We start from the raw sequence: 7177 nt of genomic DNA on the forward strand, positions 1-7177 counted from the left end.
CTTTGACATCCCTACTATTGATAATCTCCAACATGCCCACCAAGTCATTAAATACCAGACTCAGTTTCTTACTGTTATCTACTGTAATGGAGTTATTTTTGCCCTTGATTTGCAGTGCTGTGTTGACACACTTGTATATGTAAACCCCGTTTCAGCTCAGTGTCATCAATCACCACACTGATTTTCCACTCTCCCCTTGTTGCCCTCCCAGTTCAAGTGGAGTTGGCTCCTTCTTTGTGGCTGGTTTGGGAGATGGGCTGGTCAGGGTTTTGAGTGCAGAGAATGATTTGGGGCCACTGTGTACCAGACCACTCTGCCTTCAGGGCAGGGTTCTTGTGAGTTTTCATGCCATTAGATACATATTTCAAGACATGTGTGGTGCTCTTCCCCTGATTAACCTGTGCAGACAGTGCTGAGTGGGACGCAGACTCAGCAGAGCTTAAACCGGGACTAGGGTAGTTGGGAGAGATGGGCCTGTCAGTGGGGGAGGAGGGCTGATCCAGCAGAAGGTCCAGATGGTAATCCACTCAGTTCTTTTGCCACAGGCCTCATCCTGCTCCAGGCCAGTCCAGTGGTATGGAAGTCCACTACGGAGTTAACCCTGTAGCTCTGTCCATATACTTAAGAAAGCTTTGACCCAGTCTAGATGCTTCTTATTCATATCTTTGTATTCCTTGAGGACTCAGTTTATATAAAACAGGGCAGCATCATTCATTTCTGTCACATAGGGGCCAGGCTTGGGAGCCACATAGGGCCCAGGGCCCGGATACTTTCACTGAAAGCTAACAGCTACTTTTCCAGAAAAGCTAACACTTCTTAGATCTGCTCTGATATGGGTGACAACAAATCAGAAAGTCTGTTGGCTGCTTATCCTGAGAGGCTGTAACTAAGAGAGCTTGTTTCAACTCCAGACCTACGAGGACCATCTCCACATGTTTCTGCATATCTCCCCCAACCTCTCTGCTGACCTTCAAGTACTCTGTCACAGGACAGGCAAGCAGCAAGTCAAATACCTGGACACATGGAGGACCTGCCCCTAATCTGGATGAACTGTCTCCATATGCAGTATCAGGGGCATGGGGTACTACCTCCAGGTGGCCCACTACCCTCCCCAATCTTTCTACCATATTTTGCCATATGTCAGCCATAATGGACCACCTCTGGACTGAGATTAGCCACTCTCTTTACTGCGTTTTCTAATTTTTATTTTTGCATGTTCTATCCTAGATATTTTTTCTTCAGAGTTTTCTTTCACTTCATTAGTTCTCTCTTTAGCCATCTTTAATTTGCCATAAATCTTATTCATTGCGTTAATTGTTATTATAATTTTTAGGCATAGAATTTCCATTATGTTCTTTTTAGAGTTTTTGCTTAAATTTCCAATCTTGTCTTTTGCTTTACAAGATATATCAGTCAGCGTTATCATACAATGTGTGTAAGAGAATGCCATTAGCAGGAAGCGAGGCTAGAGCAACTGAGATGACAGGGCACTCAGGTCCTTAGGCACAACTTAGGGGAAAAAAAAAGGCAAAGAAACTGATGATCATTTTGAAGAAAATAATAAAGAAAAGCAGCCAGGGACTACAGAAAGTTGAGGTCAACCTGCTAAAGCAGAGAGAGAGGCTCTCAGTTTGTAATTTAATACACCTGGCCGTAATGGTGGTGATAGTAGGCAGGCACCAGGGAAGGGAGGCAGCTGACTCTGCCATGTGTCTGTCAGGGTAAGGTAAATGTAGGGCAACACGAGGGGCATGGCCAGCAAGAGACAGTGTCCACTGTCATAAATAAATGTACAAAGAAGTAAAAATTTTATGGAAAATGGAAAATTTTTCCCTGGACCCAGATACTTTATAAACCCAGGGAACCATTTACTCTGTATTCACACTACTGATAGGTGAGTTTTCATTGGTTTGATATTAGTTATTCCATAAATCTAAAACATTACTTCTTATACTGTGTTTTTCCATAACATACATGCTAATAAAAACACCTACTGGGGTGCTAGGGGCTTTAATGAGAAACATGTTCGATGTAGTTACCAGCATTACTCCGGAGCCACATTTATTCATCTATTCACGTACTAATTCCCTCATTTGAGAAGCACTTATTAAAATTTATGTTAGAACTAAGGAAATAGATAAAAGACATGATCCCTGCTGCCAAGAAGTTGCTTGGCTTACTGATGGAATTTCCTAGTACCGCATGTTATTCTTGGCTGTGCAAAAATTAGATTTTTAAATTTTTATTATTGTATAAAAATGATGGGTTATGCTATTTAGAGAGAAAGCTCTCACTCCTGTTGCAGATTGGGGTTGCCGCTGGGGTGCTGGGTATGAACAAAGGCCCCCTGACAGTATCTGAGTAACAACTATAGGTAGCCTTTGCTGAGTGATAAGCCTGTATGTCTTTTGTTAACATAGTGTGAAAACAGCAAAATTATATCTTATTGTTGTTTTTAAAGATCTTAATGAGAATAAAGAGAGCCAATGATCTGTCCAGGGAGGAAGAAAATGGTTATGGCACTTCTGAATGTTTGCTAGGATGCTAAAGTCAAAAAAGGTTGAGGATATAAGGAATGCTAAAAAGTACAGATGACATTGTTGTTTACAATAAAGATCAAATCACATAGAATGCTCAGTTTCGCAGTCACACTAGCCACATTCCAAGTGCTCAATAGTCACATGTGGCTTGTGGCTGCCATATTGGAGATCACAGACACAGAACCTCCACCACTGCTGAAAGTTCTACTGGACAACGTGGAAAGAGGAACAGGTCCCCTAAAAGAGCTTGAAAGTTAAGACTGTACATGCTGCCATGAGGTCTGAATAGCAAAAAAGAGGAAATATAAAAAATTATAAATACATATAACAAGAGATATTAAAAAACATTCAGTTGGAACTTTTTTTTGAGACAGAGTTTCACTCTATTGCCCTCAGTAGAGTGCTGTGATATCATAGCTCACAGCAGCCTCAAATTCTTGGGCTCCAGTGACCCTCTTGCCTCAGCCTCCTGAGTATCTGGGACTGCTGGTGCCAGCTACTATACCACAATGCCCGGCTAGTTTTTCTATTTTAGTAGAGATGGGGTCTCGCTCTTGCTCAGGCTTGTCTCAAACTCTGGAGCTCAGGCTACCCACCCACCTCAGCCTCACAGAATGCTGGGATTCCAGGTGTGAGGCACCTTGCCCAGCCTCCGCTGGAACTTTTTAACATGGAATTTAGCCAAATGAAAATGATGGAAACAGACGTTACCCAGTCACTAGGATGACTGACTGTTTTGAGCCTTGTTTGTGGGACATGAAAGGTGCTATCCCCCTGTGTGTAGTCATCAAATGATCACTAACTGTGTTGTCTCAATGTGACCCACTGGCTGGCTGACAGAAAAGGCCCTTCAAAGCAAAACACTGGAGGAGGGCAGGGCGCCCAGCCTGCACACATATACACGCACCTAAACATGCCCTGTCTCCCTGTTCCTTGGCCGTAAAATAGGAGAGACACTTTAAAGAAAGAAAGTCTTCTCATTCATTTGATTGGACACTTAAAAAGTGTCACTGGGTGTGGTAGTGCACACCTTTAGTTGCAGCTACTCAGGAGGCTGAGGCAGGGGGAGTTGAGCCCAGAAGTTTAAAGCTGTGGTGAGCGATGATGACACCACTGCATTCCAGCCTTGGCAACAGAGTAAGACTCTGTCTTTTAAAAACAAGAAAGAAAGAAAAAGAAAAGAAAGAGAAAAGAGAAAGTGTTGCCCTTGACCTAGTCACATGGGAAGAATAGGATGGGGTCACTCTGCAGTGGGTTTTAGTTAGAAGTACATGGGTGCAGTATTTCTTGGGCCATGTGAATGAAGGAGACCCGTAACAATGTAAAACTCATTACTGGGCCCTAAATGAGGTTGGTAAATGCTGGTTTCTTTTCTGTCTTCTGTCTACCCCCTGGTGGAGGGATTCAGGGACAAAGAAGGAAAGAGAAAGAGGAAAAAGCATGAATTATTTCCTGAGTGTCTATTCAGTCCCTCAACAATCTCCACTTGTTGTTTACATGAGAGTGCCAGCTCGACAGGAGGAGAACTGACATCCGTTATTTCCCTTTGAACCCGTTCTTCACCAGGAGTGGCAGGAAGAGCATCAGGGGCTGTCCTGCCAAAGTGCTGAGCTCGGAACTGAAGGGGCCATTACTCTGGGTACAAAAAAAGAATTATGGGCTTTGCTGCTGTGGCAGGTCTGGAATCCTCCCGTTGGCCTTGGATAATACCTAATGACTCAGAGGAAGTACTGTCAACTCTTCAAAGCAGACCCAGCTAATGGTGTAATGTTATTCCGAGGCACTGGGAGAAGCCAAAAAAGAAGTGAGGCTGGGGAGAAATTCCTTCCTGTGCAATGGTCAGCTTCCATCTCGCAGCACCAGATTTGATTATCCTTATCTTTTCTTGCATAACCACAAATGTTTTGACTGGTCATAGTGACCAGACTAAAAAAAATTTCAGCTACAATATTTGACTCTCTGACTGCCTGTGGCAGTAAATTCCTTAGACTGGCTACATGCTGTGTTAAAAGCTACTTCCTTTGATTAATTCCTTTACCAATTCTTAACTCCATCAGCCTCACTTGTTCTCAACATTAGAGAATAAGGAAAAAGAAAATTCTGTTCATTCAGTGTCACCCTTTCAGTTAGACAAATTAATCTAAATATCCTCTAAACTCTTTTTCTCATATGGCACATTAACCTTAAAAATTAACTTTTTTTTTTTTTGAGACAGAATCTCACTCTGTTGCCCTGAATAGAGTGTCATGGTGTCATAGCTCACAGTAACCGCAAACTCCTGGGCTCAAAGGATCCTCCTACCTTAACCTCCTAGTAGCTAGGACTACAAGTACCTGCCACAATACCCAGCTAGTCTTTCTATTTTTAGTAGAGGAGGGGTCTTGCTCTTGCTTAGGCTGGTCTTGAATTTCTGAGCTCAAGCAATCCACCCATCTCAGCCTCCCAGAGTGCTAGGATTACAAGGGTGAGCCACCAAGCCTGGCCTTATGTTCAAATATTAACCTTTGTGATAATTATTATGACGTAGTAGGTAGAGCACTACTTGACATGCCTAAGGAAAAAAAAATGGGCATTATTGCATTCAAATTGAAAAGATGGGGCGGCGCCTGTGGCTCAAAGGAGTAGGGCGCCAGCCCCATATGCCAGAGGTGGTGGGTTCAAACCCAGCCCTGGCCAAAAATTGCAAAAAAAAAGATGTCACTGGGTGAAGATGTAAAAAGTGTGTGGGGGGGGAAGTAAGATATAAAATCAAAGATGTCAAGCTTTTTGAGATGTGTAGTCAACTTGCCATACCTTTAGTAAGCTATATGCATATACTGAAATTATATGCATATGAGACTTGTTGAGGCTGGAAACTGATACCTTAAGGCAGAAGTCCCCAACCTTTTTCATACCAGGGACCAGTTTCATGATAGACTATTTCTCCATGGGCAGGGAGTGGAGGAGGCGGTTGTGGAATGATTCAAGCTCATTACATCTCCACCTCAGATCATCAGGCGTTGGATTCTCATAAGGAGTGAGCAACCTGCATCATCACATGCAGTTTACAGTAAGGCTCATGCTCCTATGAGAGTCTAATGCTGCCGTTGTGACAGGAGGCAGAGCTCAGGCAGTGATGTGAGTGGTGGGAAGCAGCTGTACATACAGATGAAGCTTCCCCGGCTTGTCCGCCCCTCACCTCCTGCTATGCGGCTTCTAACAGGCCACAGTCTGGTATCAGTCCATGGCCCAGCAGTGGGACCACAGCCCCAATAGACTCTTTGGTATACTATATTTTTCTCATTCATTTTATCTTGTGACTTATTTAGAATACATTTTTTTTTCTTTTTGAGCCATACCTACATCCCTCTGTTGCCCTGACTAGACTTCTGTGGTGTCACAGCTCACAGCAACCTCAAACTCTTGGGCTCAAGCAGTCCTCTTGCCTCAGCCTCCCGAGAAGCTGAGACTACCAGCACCTGCCACAATGCTTGGCTAGTTTTTCTATTTTTAGCAGAGATCAAATCTCGCCCTTGCTCAGGCAGATCTTGAGCTCCTGAGCTCAAGTGATCCTTTTTCCTTAGCCTCACAGAGCGCTAGGGTTACAGGTATCAGCCGTTGCGGCCGGCCTGGAAAACCTTTTCTTTTACTCCATTAGAATTGTTTCTAGTTAAAGTTGATTTCAGCGCTAGTCCGTGGATGTCCGGCATTAGTAATGGGGCAAGGTCTCCTGGAGGGGAGGCGGCAGCATCGGGGGGACCGGCAGCTGTGTGTGGTGGCATGGCCAGCACCAGCGTCCTCCCACATGGGTCTTTCTTTCGATTTTTTGTTCTTTCTCCCAGCACAGGACACCGTTACCTCACGCTGTACTTGGCAGCTGCCCATGTAAACTTCCGGTACCCCCAGCTTCACCCCATGTTCCAGCTATAGCAACACTTCCATCACACCATTCTCCATCTGTGAACTAGCTGCCGTTCCCGGTCTCTGTGGTATCTGAAGTCCCTGCGGCAAGGGCCTACATAATTAGCTTCCATCTACTTTATCCAAGCACCTTCTTACTACTTCACCAACTCAAGCCTACTCTAGCCATGGAGGGGCCATCTCCCTTTCTTTAGCAGACAAAGCCCTTGCTCTTATTCTTCTGTCTCAAATGTTCCTCCTGCTCCCTCTGCAGGGTGATTTAATACAAAGAGTACAGACTTTGGAGTCAGCCAAAATGTAGCTGTGACCCTCAGCCAAATGCTATCTCTCTCTTTCTCTATGCTTTAAAACATGTGCTGAGTGGTCATAGTATGTCAGAAACTCTGCTAAGTTCTTTTTCTTTTCTTTTCTTTTTTTTGAGACTCACTATGTTGCCCTCAGTAGAATGCTTTAGTGTCACCACTCACAGCAAACTCAAACTCTTGGGCTTAAGTGATTCTCTTGCCTCAGTCCAAGTAGCTGGGACTACAGGCACCTGCCACAAAACCCAGCTATTTTTTGGTTGCAGTTGTCATTGTTGTTTAGCTGGCCCGGGCCAGGCTTGAACCCACCAGCCTCGCGGTGTATGTGGCTGGTGCCCTACTCACTGGGCACTGAGCCTGTGCTAAGTTTTTTTTAATTTCTTTAAGTAGTTGATTGATCACACCCTACCTGTGAGGTAGTAGTGTTATTATGTT

At 44.3% G+C, this 7177-nt stretch overlaps 1 pseudogene; it reads right to left on the bottom strand.

Annotated features, from left to right (window-relative positions):
• The window catches only part of LOC105886837, a 1490-nt pseudogene extending 342 nt beyond the window's left edge, over positions 1–1148 (bottom strand).
• Between the last annotated feature and the right edge of the window lie 6029 nt (positions 1149–7177).

This window comes from Otolemur garnettii, unplaced genomic scaffold (genome assembly GCF_000181295.1).
Source record: "Otolemur garnettii isolate 467f Iridium unplaced genomic scaffold, OtoGar3 scaffold00026, whole genome shotgun sequence".
Lineage (NCBI taxonomy): Eukaryota > Metazoa > Chordata > Mammalia > Primates > Galagidae > Otolemur > Otolemur garnettii.